The 14379-nt window shown below is 48.9% G+C and overlaps 1 protein-coding gene across 4 annotated transcripts in view; it reads right to left on the reverse strand.

Annotated features, from left to right (window-relative positions):
* Positions 1-14379, reverse strand: part of HELZ (helicase with zinc finger) — a 1775655-nt gene that overhangs the window by 1566358 nt on the left and 194918 nt on the right. The gene's annotated exons all lie outside the window — the stretch shown is intronic.

Consider the following 14379-nt stretch of genomic DNA (forward strand, 5'->3'; position numbering starts at 1 on the left):
CTTCGAGGCACACGGACGGACCAATGGCAGTAGAACAATACAAAATATACACAGTACACAATGTCCAGAATACACACATAGTGCGAAAACAATAAGAGAAAGCAAAATGCAATAAACATTTCCTTTGACAATAAATATATATAAATATATACAATAAACATGGTAAACAAGAGTGGACAACGGGGAGGCGGGCGGGTCAGTGAGGAATCCACAGGCAGATACTGTATCTACCAGAAAAAGCGCTACCGAAGGTAAGTAACTTGTTCTTCTGATAGATACATCTGCCTTGTGGATTCCTCACCTTGTGAATAGAGTCCAACAGGAGTCCCCACTCCCGGAGGAGGGTGTCCACTCTTCTATACCAAGAAATCCTGGAGGACAGAGCGCGCAAAGTGGCCATCCCTCCTCACCTCGGTATCCAAGCAGTAATGCTTCGCGAAAGTGTGGAGGGAGGCCCAAGTCGCGGCTCTGCAAATGTCCTCTACAGGCACACCTCTAGAAAGAGCAGATGTTGCAGACCTGGCTCTAGTGGAATGAGCCCTTATACCCTCTGGAGGTTCCTTACCCGCCAGGGAGTAGCAGATCTTGATGCATAAAATTATCCATCTTGAAAGCATGCGCTTGTGCACAGATCTTCCTTTCCTGCAGCCAGCAAATCCAACGAACAGCTGGTCATCCAACCTGAACTCTCTTGTCCTGTCCAGGTAGAAGCTCACCGCGCTCTTAGGGTCCAAGCGATGAAGCCGCTCCTCCTCCTTGGAAGGGTGAGGGGGAGGATAGAAGGTAGGAAGGGTAACGGATTGCCCCAGGTGGAAAGGAGTTACCACGGAATGCAAATGTGCTTCCGGGAGCGCAGCGGGCGCGACGATGGCGCGCCGAAGGTGCGCCTAAGGTAAGCCCGTCTGCGCCCCGGCAGCGCGCAGGGCCAGAGAGGCTGCTCGGCCTGGGCCCCAGCAGGTGACCTCCCATATAACGTATAGCAGAGAAGTACTTCTATCCCTCAATCAAATCACATGCGGCAACTGCACGGTATGGGAGGTCCAACACTCCGCTAATGCGGTCTGCCCGGTATGCCAGTTCCATCTTAGACCAGGCCTTCCCCCCCCTCCTACTTGGGCAAAGAAGAGGGAGAACCTCGAATCCGAGCTGCTCTCATTAATGCCCGTTCTCTAGTCAAGCACACGGAAGAGGTTCGCGAGTTGATACTCGATAACTCGCTCGACCTCTTATTCGTGACTGAGACTTGGCTGCACCCCCACTGCGCCCCCACTATTGAGCTGGCTATACCTAGGGGCTTCAAAATCATAAGGGCAGATCGCAGCTCGGGCAGGGGAGGAGGACTAGCAGTCATTTATAGAGACAAATGGTCTCTGATTAAGGAATGCACTGGTGCTATCGAGGACGGGGAAGCACTGGAATTTTCAATTGCTCTCACGCCAAATTTCACCTTGGGCGGGCTGCTCATCTATCGCCCTCCGGGCCCTCTGGGCTCCTTCATTAAATCTCTGGAGGAGCTAGTTGCCCAGAGAGCGCTGAGATTCCCTAGGTTTCTGCTCCTGGGGGACTTTAACATACATATGGATGTTCCTACAGCCCCGGGGGTTAGTGACCTTGGGGAATTATGCACCTTAGCGCAGCTTAAAATACAAGGTCCGGATACTACCCACCTTGGAGGTCACTGCCTTGATCTGGTCTATTCCAACTTTGGTGTCATATCTGATACTCCTTGCCCAGTTACATGGTCAGACCATTTCTTGGTAAACTTCTCCTGGGAAACGGACAGGGCCCGCGCCACAGCTGGTATACAACAGACCCCCTTCCCCCTCAGGATTAGTATCCCAGCTCTGGCAACATCCCTATCCCACACTCTGCCGGACAAGTCGGGAAATCTTGAAGAAGCAGTCGAGAATTTCTCGTCATGGATCAGATCTTCCGCAAGCCGGCTACCACAAACTAAAACGAGTATTCGCCCACGAGCCACCCCGCCATCCCCCTGGTACACGGATCAGCTTAAAAGCCTAAAAATAAGCTGCAAAGTGTTGGAAAGATCGTGGAGGAGGGAGTACTGCCCGTTAGCTAAGGCGAAACTCCGAGATGGGCAAAAAGATTATTACGCTTCAATCAAGAAGGCTAAGGGAGAATATTATGCAGACAGGATTCTTAAAGCTAAAAACAACAGTAAAGAAATATTCTCTATTGTAAAAAGTTTCATGTCCCCGGTAGCAGAAACTCAGGTAGCCCCCCTTTCTGAGGGTTGGTGTGAAAAACTGTCCACCTACTTCATAGACAAAATAAAGAAAATCCAAGAAAGCCTTAAGACCGTTGGCTCCGACCATCCCCTACCTGTTCAGGCCATACAAGAACAGGACAACTCCCCCCCACTCTTTATTCCATCTATCGGCATAGAGCCTAAAGAAGCAATGTGCTCTTTTATAAAGGTTGAGGTGAAGGATGTCTTGGCTATTCTTAAAGCGCTGAAATCAGGATCCCCGGCGGATCCCTGTCCGGCCAGAGTTCTGAGTGGTGTGGCGGAGGTTATTGCACCTACAGTTACAGACCTGGTTAATGATCTTTATTAACAAGTAATGTACCACCTCAGTGGAAACAAGCAAAACTCCTCCCACTGATTAAAAAACCCTCAGCGGATCCCCTGGTTACCTCTAATTATAGACCCATCTCCTTGCTCCCAGCCTTAGCCAAAGTCTGCGAGAAGGTGGCTTTTCGGCAACTGGAGAAGTTTGTGGAATCTACAGGGGCATTACATCCCGCCCAATCCGGATTCCGCTCCTCCTTCAGCACTGAGACCGCGCTAGTGGAAGTCACTGAGGCCATCAGGGACTGTTTGGACGGGGGCGGCAGAGCGGCCCTAATTTTATTGGACCTCTCTGCCGCGTTCGACACGGTTCCTCATGCCCAGTTGCTCTCTAGGTTAGAGGACATTGGCATCACTGGCGCGGCCCTTAAATGGGTCGAATCTTTCCTCACTGACCGGTCACAACAAATCTGGCTCCCCCCTTACCATTCATCAATTAGCAGGGTAGACACTGGAGTCCCTCAAGGGTCGACTCTAAGTCCCCTACTCTTCAATGTGTATTTGACCCCCCCTTGTACATCTTGCGGAGAGTTTGGGTGCGAAAATAATGGCTTACGCCGACGACACCCAGCTCCTCTTCACGTGGGACAAGAACAACCTCGATACAAAGAGAGTCCAACAGTGCTTGTCCTCAGTATTTGCCTGGCTGGCCAAGGCGGCTCTCAAATGCAATGAGGACAAGTCGGAGATTCTCCTGTATGGCCAATTTCCAGCGGGATTTAAGGAATCCATTTGGCCCATAGGATTGCCGTGCCCCTCTGGAAATTGCGGGGCTGCAAAGAACCTAGGGATCTGGTTCGGCGCTGACCTTTGCTTCCGAGATCAGATCTTGCGACTGGCGGGAACTTGCTATGGGACCCTTACCACCCTCCGGAAGTTTTTTCCCCTTCTCCCCCAGGAAGCTAAAGAAACAGTGGCCAGAGCACTTATCCTTTCGCGTCTGGACTACGCCAACGCACTATATGTGGGCGCTCCAGACTTCCTGCTTCGCAAACTGCAAGTAGTCCAGAACGCGACAGTGAGGCTCCTATTTAACATTCCCAGATGTCTTAGTGTACGAAGGCAGCTCTCTGAGCTTCATTGGCTCCCAGTAGCTCTCAGAGTGCGCTTTAAAATCCTGACACTGGCCTTTAAAGCCTTACACGGCCCATGTCCGCCCTACCTTAGTGATAGGTTTGCTTTTTACCAGCCCCCGCGACAATTGAGATCTGCCTCCCTCAGACACTTGGTCACCACCAGATTTAAGAGAGCTCGTCTCGGGGGAAAATCCATGGTGGTTAGAGCCGCCCAGCTATGGAACAGCCTCCCTGACCATCTGAGACACACGACAAGCCTTGCATATTTTAAAAAACATCTGAAAACCTTTTTATTCAGGCAAGTCACGTAGTCCACATGTTCTCCTTTTTCCTTCTGATACTTGAATCTTCTCTCGCGCCAGGACAGTCTTGACTATTAGTGCGCGTTATAAGAAATATATAACATAACATAACACCTTCGGCAGAAAAGCAGCCCTGGTCCTAAGAACCATTCGATCAGCATGAATGGATAAAAACGAGGGCTTTGAACTAAGGGCTTGAAGCTCACTTACCCTCCTTGCTACAAGGAAGACAGTCTTGAAAGACAAAAGCCTCAAGGGACATGAGTGTAAAGGCTCAAAAGGTGAACCCATCAAAAATGTAAGAAAAAGGTTCAAGTCCCATTGAGGTACAATAAAAGGAGTGGGAGGAAATTTATTGGTAAGGCCCTTGATGAACCGTAAAACAATAGGTGACTTAAACAAAGAGGGCTGGTCAGGCAAACAAAGGAAAGCCGATAAGGCCGACAAATAACCCTTAATGGTTGCCACCGCAAAACCCTGCTGGGCCAAGGAAAGAGAAAATTGAAGAATATTGGACAAACAAGCCCTTAAAGGATCAACTGACTTCTCCCCACACCAAGCAACCAACTTTGACCATCTATAGGAATAAATGGACTTAGTGGAGTCACGCCTGGCTGACAAAATGTCATCCACCACATCGTGTGGGAGAGAAAAGGAACTCAGGTTGCCCCGTTCAATCTCCAGGCATGAAGGTGTAAGGTCTGGAGGTTGGGGTGTAGAACCTGCCCCTCCATCTAGGAGAAGAGATCTGCCCTGTGAGGGAGACTGAGCGGCGGGTGAGAGGAGAGGTGGAGAAGGTATGAGTACCACACCCTTCTTGGCCAATCCGGGGCGATCAATATAACTTGGGCCCGGTCTTGGCGAATTTTCCTCAGAACCCGAGGAATCAAGGGTATGGGAGGAAACGCGTAAAGGAGTTGCGAGTCCCAACGCAACTGAAACGTGTCCCCCAAGGCTCCCTGCATCGGAAACTGGAGGCTGCAGAATGACGGGCAGTGAGCATTCTCGCGAGTGGCGAACAGGTCTACCCGAGGAGTTCCCCACGTCCGAAAGACGTGACGAACTACCTCTGGATGAAGCCTCCACTCGTGGTCGGCAGAGAACTGCCGACAGACTGTCTGCACGAACGTTCTGAACTCCGGCCAGATGATTTGCCATCAGACAAATCTGATGATCCTGAACCCAGGACCAGAGACGCAGAGCCTCTCTGCAGAGACACTGCGACCCCACTCCTCCCTGCTTGTTGACATACCACATCGCGGTCGTGTTGACGGTCAGGACCTGAACTGACCGCCCGCGAAGGGAAGGGAGGAAGGCCTTGAGCGCCAGACGTATCTCCCGTAATTCCAGCAGGTTGATGTGAAGCAACCTTTCCTCTGGAGACCCAAGACCCTTGACCTCCAGGTCCCCCAGATGAGCACCCCACCCTAGAGTGGATGCATCCGTTATTACCGTGGCCACCGATGGAGGAAGTTGAAAAGGCTTTCCTTGCGACAGATTGCCTTCCACGATCCACCAAGACAGATCCGCTGCAGTTTCTCTGGAGATCCTCACTGACTACCTGAGATCTCCGTTGTGCTGATACCACTGCCTGCGGAGGCACCACTGGAGTGCCCTCCTGTGCCAGCGTGCATGGTTGACCAACAGAATGCAAGTAGCCATCAGACCGAGCAGACGTAAGACCTTCAGGACTGGAACAACCGCTCCATTGTAGAATAAAGGAATCATTTCCTGTATGTCGGAATCCTTTGAGAAGGAGGGAATGCACGACATACAGTTGTGTCCAGTACCGCACCTATGAACAGGTTGCGCTGGGAGGGCACCAGGTGAGACTTGGGTACATTTATCGAAAAACCCAACCTGTGCAACAACTGAGTTGTATCTTGCAAATGATGGAGCATTTTCTCCGGCGACTCTGCTTTAATCAGCCAGTCATTCAGATAGGGGAACACTGGAATCCCAGACGCCGGACGAGGAAGAATCCCACGACGTCGCTCAGGGTTCGGCATCAGGGATGATGAAATCGGCGTCGACGGATTCGGCGTCGATGGCTTCGGAGTCGAAGGCCTCGCCGGCATCGGAAAATGCCAATGCGGCGCTGGAGCTGGCATAAAGGGCATAAAGGGCGCAGGAGCATAGGTTTGGGGAACACCCAGACCAAACGCCATCGGACCCGTGGGACCAACAGGAGCCCCAGAGGGGAACATAGCCCTGGAATAAATACCATACATCGCATTTAGAAAATGCGTTGGATCCTGACCTGGAGCCGGAAAGGCTGGGTACGAACCCCCAGGCTGCTCTTGAGGGCGTGGAGTCGATACGACGTCGACCTCTCTTCAGGCTGGTGCACCGGAGTCGACAGACCTTCGGGCAACAGAGCCTCTCCCTCTCCAACCATCTCCCCCTCACCTTCATCCTCCCAATCCGGAGGATGGAATGGAACCGGAGATGGATTTGCTGTCTGCTTCGGCGAACCTGGCGAATTTGGATGTGACGCCTCACCCCCGGCGTCCTGATCTTCCAAAGCCGAAGACACCACCTCTTTCTCAACCAGCTTCACCTGCGACTTCGGCTTAGAACCCGAATCCTTCCTCGAGCAATGTCGGGATTCATGGGTCCTCTTTTTATGCTTCTTTTTAGACGACCTCGAAGCATGGGCCGAGGACGAGTCCGATCGCGACCTCGAGCGAGATCTTGACCTCGAGCGTAGAGTCCGCGACCTCGATTTCTTCTTCTCCTTACTTCCTTTAAGCTTCGCCACAAGAAGCTTAGCTTCTCTCTCCCGGGGGGCCTTAGGTGTCATCTTCCTACAAGACCGGCAGTCATCGACGTCGTGGTCGGAGCTAAGACACCATAAGCAGCATTCATGCGGATCCGTAATGGACATGGTCTTGCCGCATTCCCCACAGGCTTTAAATCCGGACTTCTTCAAAGACATGTCGAAAGAGAAGACAATGAAACACCAACATTACAAGGTAAAAAAGTTACTGCAAAAGCTACGGACGATCCCTAGAAAACCGTTAGCGTCGATGACGCGGAAAAAAGGGAACTGATGTCATCACGCCGGCGTGGGCCTAATATGGGGTCGGTGACGTCAGCGGAGTCGCGCGCGATAAATGCCTCTGGGACGTCGGTCCACGTCGGCGCGAAGCTACAAAAAGAATTTCCGGATGCTGCTAACGCAGGGGGATATTCACAAGGTGAGGAATCCACAAGGCAGATGTATCTATCAGAATGGGGTATATAGTTCAGGAGACCCCCCCCTAACCGGAGGACCACTGAACCGATAAAGAAAAAGTGGGTCATGTGTATCTGAAACTGCTCTCTGCTCAAGTAGGGGAGTGGGGGCTTTGTACTCCTGACCCTGGCAGAGGACTGCCGGGATGGCTGGCCCGAGTTAGAGTGTTCATGGCCGGAATTCCGGATCATATAAGATAGGATGGGCACTGACATGACCCAGGCGCGTGCCTTTCTCCCGTGCTCTACATTCTTTCATTGTTTTATTCCCCTTTCACGCTTCATCTTCTCACCCTTTCTCTTTTCTCTTCTTTCTATTAGTAGCTCTGTTATTTGTGCCTGGTATATGATAGAGTGTGTGGATGTGTGCATGTAGTGGCTAAGAGTGGGAGAGTGAGACCGGTGCATCTCATCAGCCTGGCATTGTGATCTTCAGAGGCTGACAGTATTAAATGTGAGAGTGGGTTAACTGGTGCAGCACGTGGCGCGCTGGTTGGCTGGGCAGTAGCATGTACGGATTGCGGCTCGATTGGATCTTATTCATTATACATCCACTGTTATTGTTGGATGTGAAGAGATAACGGTTGAAAACTATTCGGTGTTGAGGGTGGGCTCTGTAGCAGTCTATGAGGATTGAGAAGGCACAAATTGTTCTTGTTGTATTTACCAGTAGGGGTTACAGTTGTTATTGTGGTTTTTGGTGGCAGCGAAGATGGCTAGGCAACTGGCAGACAGAGCTGAAATGGCAGAGTGATGGGTCTATTTAAATTTGTAACGTGAAATGTGTTGGGGCTCAACTCTTGTGAAGCATTATAGAGTACAGGCCTATCTCACTTATCAGATCCCAAACTCAAACGATACACAAGAAATGAAAAAGGCAGGTATTTTGTGCCACTTATTCCACATATGCCTGTGGCGTGGTGATTTGGGTGGTCCCACAGGTCCTGTTTCGAGTAAATGATTATACGGCGGATGTAGAGGGAAGGTATGTAGTAGTGCATGGCTCGTTAGACAGGATGGTGATATGCTTGTTAAATGTTTATGCCCCGAATGTGGATGATGGTGGGTTTTGTCTGGCATTGGAGCAGTTACTCCTTCCATATGTGAAAGTGCCACTAACATGGACAGGAGACTTTAATTGTGTACTTGATGGGAACTTAGGAGGACACCCTCTGAAGCTACATTCTAACCCCAGCATGACTGCTTTGTGGGAGGTGATGGACTATCTGCGCTGCGTCGACATCTGGCACTAGATGCAATCTGGAGTGCAGGGATACACATGCTATACGCCTGCACAAGTTGTCTCTAGTAGGCTGGATAGCTTCTTGCTTTCAAGTTAGACCACTGCGGTTGCAGCGCAGACGTGCACATTGGGACTCTTTGGCAGACCATGCTCGTGTACTGCTGGAGTGGGAGGTGAGTAGAGGTAGGCCAAGAGTACCCTTGTGGCGCCTACATTCAGAGTCCCTTAGAGACATCATGTTCCGAGAGGACCTTCGGGAGGCAGTTGTCGGATATTTGAACACCAATTGCTTATCTACCACTGGCATGAGTTTGGAGTGGGACGCGAGGGAATGCCTGTCTACAGTCTACAAGAAAATGCCTGGAACCGGAGCTTACTGCAGCGGAGGATGCGTTGACTAAGCTACAATACTCTGGGGTTTGTGGAGGGGGGCATAGCTGAGAGGCGAGACACTTCCACAGGCCCAGCATCGAAACGAGGAATAATGGGATAGATTGGATTACCTCATTAGACACGAATATCGCTCCTAAGTCAGGTAGGGACGCACGGGATCCTTGCTCCTATAGGCCTTTATTAATAATGTTGGGGCTGGATGCCAAATTGTTGGCCAAGGTGCTAGCGACAAGTCTGGGTAAAATAGTAACATGCCTGGTCCAGGAGGACCAGTGGGGGTTCATGCCGGGCAGAGGGACACACATGAATATACGGCAACTCTCACATTGTGCTGCATTCGGTGGCGGATGTTGGGGTTCAAGTTGCAGAGGTCGCCCTAGACATTGAAAAAGCGTTCAACATCTTGCAAGGAGGATGGGTTTTGGCCAAGAGTTTATATCTTGAGTTCTTCTCCTGTACTGTCAAACGACGGCCTATGTCCACAATGGCAACCTAATATCTGAGGGCTTCCGTTTCGAGAGGGGCACAGGACAAGGCTGCCCACAATCTCCTCCCTTTTTTTGCCCTGGCATTTGAGCTACTGGTGATCAAGTTGCAGCGAGATATGGCGCATCACCATAGATGGCTGTACCCATGTAGTCTCCTTATATGCGGACCACACATTGCTGTATATTCGTCATCCAGAGGGAGTGGTGCCTGTACTCCTGGATGTGCTAGTCCCGTTCGGAGTATCCTCAGGGCTCCATATTAATTGCCGGAAGTCTGTTATATTCCAACTGGTAGCCCTGGCACGAGGGAATGCGGTGGACTTTACTGTTTTGGGGCTTAAATGGGAACACAACCATTTTCACTATTTAGGTGTAAAGATGGCTCACACACCGGACGCCCAGTATGCCCTGAATATGGGAGCAGTCATCACAGGCCTGGAGATGTCCATGCGGTTCTGGAACCTCCTGCCTCGGTCATGGAGGCTAGTAGCCTTGTCGAGGATGGTTATGCTTGCCTGCTGCCTCTAAGTCCTCCAAAACTTCTTTTATTGTATCCTGAAATCTGCCTTCGAGACCTTAAATAGTCCCTGATCTCCTTGGTGTGGGCGGGTCAGGGTCGTGGGTCTTCTTGAATCTACACTTGATTATCTAGCGGGGTTGCTACAACATGCGGTGCAGTGGTGTGCTGAGGATCCTAATGTAGACAACGCGCTGTTGGCAGATTTAGGTGTGGGGACAGGACTCCAGAGGTACCTCACGATGGGCTTGCAGACCCCTCCGAATTGCCAGTTTGTGGTCCATCAGGTCGCGATGGGGCCTGGGGATGGGCGATTATTCAGATCATTGCGTAGGGCCCCACATGCTCGGCAACTCCCCCTCCAAGGGATCTAAGGTTTCCATCAAATACAGACTGTCATGAATCTCACATGGTGGTATTATGGGGGGTGCATGACAGCTGGGGACCTGAAGCTCAACGGGACCTTCCGCTCTTTTAACGATGCACAGGAGCGTTTTCAAGTGCTGGATGGCCATTTCCTACAATATGCAAAAATATCTTGCAAAACCCGCGAGATATGGACCGTCTTCCCGGTTGAGCCAGAGGAGATGCAGGCCCTACCACTGCTCCTTGACCTGGGCTCCTATACGGGACTAATTTCCCACATATACAAGGCTCAGAAGTCAGATCGCAGGATCACTGTGTCAAAAATCAAAAACAGATAGATGTCTGACTTATCGATGAAGGGCGGTGGAAATGGGCATTCACACAGGTGGCTAGCAACCCACGCTTTAAACTCACCCAGTTCTTTAATTTACATCACTGTTATCTAATGTCCCAGAGATTGTCAAGGTTTGATGTGTCTCCCCTTTCGACATGCCCCCGGTGTAATGTGGGACCTGTGAAATGTTTACATACGATCTGGACTGTGCTTGGTTTCAGACATATTGCCAGATGGTGCTACGCTTGCTTCGAGAGGTCACAGATGTGGGTATCAAGCCGTCAGTCAAACATTGCATCTTAGGCGTGCTCCGGATACCGAAGTCAGGTGCTCGTATGCAACATAAATTTGCTCTCCTGGGAATTGTACAAACTAAACGCCGCTTTGCCATTCACTGGTCCCACCATATAACCCACAGGCTGGATAAGTGGGGGACGGACCTGCATGAGTGGGGCGTGGCTGAGGAGCACCAACTGCATACGATCCGCATTGGTGAGCGTGACCTGGAAATGTGGAGGAACTATGTTGGAGGGCCTGCTGATGGATGGTGGACCGAGCGAGGAAGACGTGGCCTTTTCAGAGAAAGCAGCACTCGATGCTTCTGCAATGATCTCGGAGGATTATCCCCTGATTGGCTGATTGAATTGGTATGTGATCTGCGGCTGTATGAGCTACACGTGTAGGAATGCTAAAAACTGAGCTAAAAGCGGAGGGGAAAAGCCCATGCCCTGGAGTGTGGACCCAGGGGGTGTGGACTGCTGCTTTAGGATTATTTTAGGTAATTCCCCTTACTGACTACCGCTGCCAAGTTATTAATATAATTTTTAATTGTTAGATCTGTTTTTGCACATGATAAATATCTATGGGATTTGTCCTATGTGTCATACATGATGATGTACGCTCAGCAATGATGCTTGGAAGCAAAGCACATGGGCGAACATTGAGGCCACAGTGATATCCTGTACTACTTTCCTGATATGCACGGTAATCTGCAATTTATTTTTCATTGCTTTGTGACCCTAAAGGACAACATGTAATGTGATTTTTGTGTCATATTGAATAAAAAACAAGTTGCAAAAAGAAAAAAGAAAGGAATGGTGTTCACAGCAAAAAAAAGAAAAAAAAAAGATCTTTAGGTGGAGAACTGTGTGCAAAATATTCCAAACAAAGTAGAAAAACAAAGTGCCCGATACCCTACTGGGCAAAGATGAGAACATAAGGTCTAATAAGGGTCTTAAAATGAGCAGTTTGCACTATGGTTTAGTGTTTTTATATTAGGGCAGCATTTACATCTTTCGTTTTTATTTAATATTATGTTTCTAAGAGCTGTGTTCAGCCAAATACACAGCTTAGTTTGTAATTTGGCTTACTGGAAAAAAAAACACTATGAATGTTGCCTTCTTCATTCGGTATGTTTTCTATTTGATATCCTAGAATACAACATATTTTCTAAAATGTTGTGTTCCGGGATATAGCATACTTGCTGAGATATTCTCCATTATTTTGAAAACAAGAGAATATCCCATTGTGAAGAGCTGGCACAGAACGGACCCCCATTTAACCGATGAATGGCTCAGACGCAGATACATTATAGATGCTTCAATTTAATAAGCCAGAGACTGCTCCCCCACCCTCAGAACCCCCAAAACAATTAACACATCTGGCGCACTCGCCAGATCTAAATTAAAACTGGTCTATGGTCTTTTTTTGTTTCATGGGATGTCGGCAGTGGCAGCCGCTCCATTAGGGCGTTGGAGCGCTGCCCCATTGCTTTCTCGCAGTGCGAGAAGCAGAAAATCAAATGGTATTTTAAATACCATTTTATTTTCTGCTTCTCGCACTGCGAGAAAGCAGAAGGCAGGGGTATGCCTGGTTGGGGTGGGTGGGTGGGTGGGTGGGTGGGTGGGGAGGAGTGGCTTGCATCACTCGAGTGCCCTGACTGTTTGGTCGGCCTTGGGGCCGACCAAAGCAGTCGTGCGCACTTTACATAGAGAAAATGACCTCCCTACAGGCGCCCGACATTCCGCACCAATCACGACGTTGCCATGGCAGCGTTGTGATTGGCTTACTAAGGGGAGGGAGCATGCCTGTTCCTGTCCAGGAGCAGAGGCGGCTCGGGACCCGGTCACCAAGGGTCGGGTATGTTTTATTTATTTATATCAATTTATCCACCACCCACCCCACCCCCACCGCCCACATGTGTTTTGTGAGCCACAACCGCTTTTAGGACCGACGCCACTTCAAAGCGCGGGCCATTTCCTTCCAACCCCAGCTATTTACTTTATTTTGACCGGAATGATATCTCGCCAATTTATCGGCTTCTCCGCTGTTGCGGAGCTGCCTGTCCCCAGAACACCAAGTTTGCAGGTGACGTGAAATCAGTCCGAGGTCGTTGCTTGTAAATTTGTGTTTTTCAGAAACGCCACTCGACTCTCCAGTTGATGCACACGTGCAAGAGTTGTGTTTTGGGTGCAAACCTTTTGCCACATTCTAACCCGTTTGCCCCGCATCCCTCAGATTCGTCACTGCGAGTATTGCAGATGTTTTTTCATTTGAACCAATTATCAAAGTTAAAGTCTATTTGCATGTGTGTAGCGCATTGTGTTATTGTAAATTAGCATTGTGGCACCTTTTGATAGTCTGACTTTCCAAAGGTTTCCACTGCAGACCAGTTTTTATAGACGTTTGCGGTCTGTAGGCTACTGCATAACTTGGGCCGGTGTTTGCAGGTGGTGACACAGGAACTTATTTTCCGGGACTGGAATTTATTTTTCATCATCTGACTTTGTTCCAGAGCAAGAGAAAGAATGTCAGAAAGGGTTTAAGAAGGAGGAGAAAGATTGGAAAACACAGACATATAGCAAACATAATGGAATGAGCAGCAATGAAAAGGCAAGAGGTAGAAATTTCGGGGGGGAGGGGGTGGGAAGAAGCATGAGATGGAATCAAGAAGCAATCTTTCCTAATGTCTGATATTGTCAGAGGTTGAGCGGCGTATCTTGGTGGCAGTGCAGTTGTGAACATGGAGATGCCCACCCAGGTGGCTTAGGTGTGCTGTTTTGGGCAGGTCTGTGACGGTCTGTCTAATGTGTGCTGTTTGGTCGTGTGCATATGCAACTCCGATTCTAATTGGCACGCATGTGTTGTTAACATGTTACCCAAATATATGGCATATCTATGCAGTGCTGGGTGAGTGCACAGTGTTCTGTTTATTGTGTTGTGCATTTCATTATTCAAAATATATTTACCCTGATGTCATATATGAAATCATCAGCGATTTCTCTAGTGATAGTTAAGACATGGTAACATAGAAAAAGTTGGAAAAAGTTCTGAAATCCGGAGTGAACTGTAGACAGACGCCGTGCACCCTTTACTATATATGTATACACACACGCACACACACCACTCACTGAGTTTAAAAGATTAATTGGATGGTCGACTTAAACTAATTTTCAAAATGCAAAAACAAAGAACCGTTTTATCTCTGCACTATAAATGAAGTTAAATATCTGATATCGGTTTTACCATGACATTCTCTCGGCGTGATGCCTGTTTTGTTTGTACCTTTCACTGCACAGTCAATTAATGTACTTATTGTATAGTTTAAACCTTACTAGTGTATGTATCAGTGTTTTCAAAAGTTAATATGGGCAAACGATATCATCAGCATATGCAAACATTGTCCTCTATAGCAATATATAAATATTGGCAATTTCTTAGATGATAAATAATTAAATCGTATTGCTTTATTAAAATTCCTACTTCCTCAAATTTGCATGAAAATGCACCATTTATCCACTCTTTTTTTCAAAATGTTCTCGGGGGGAGAA

Source organism: Lissotriton helveticus, chromosome 7 (genome assembly GCF_964261635.1).
Source record: "Lissotriton helveticus chromosome 7, aLisHel1.1, whole genome shotgun sequence".
In the NCBI taxonomy this organism is placed as follows: Eukaryota; Metazoa; Chordata; class Amphibia; order Caudata; family Salamandridae; genus Lissotriton; species Lissotriton helveticus.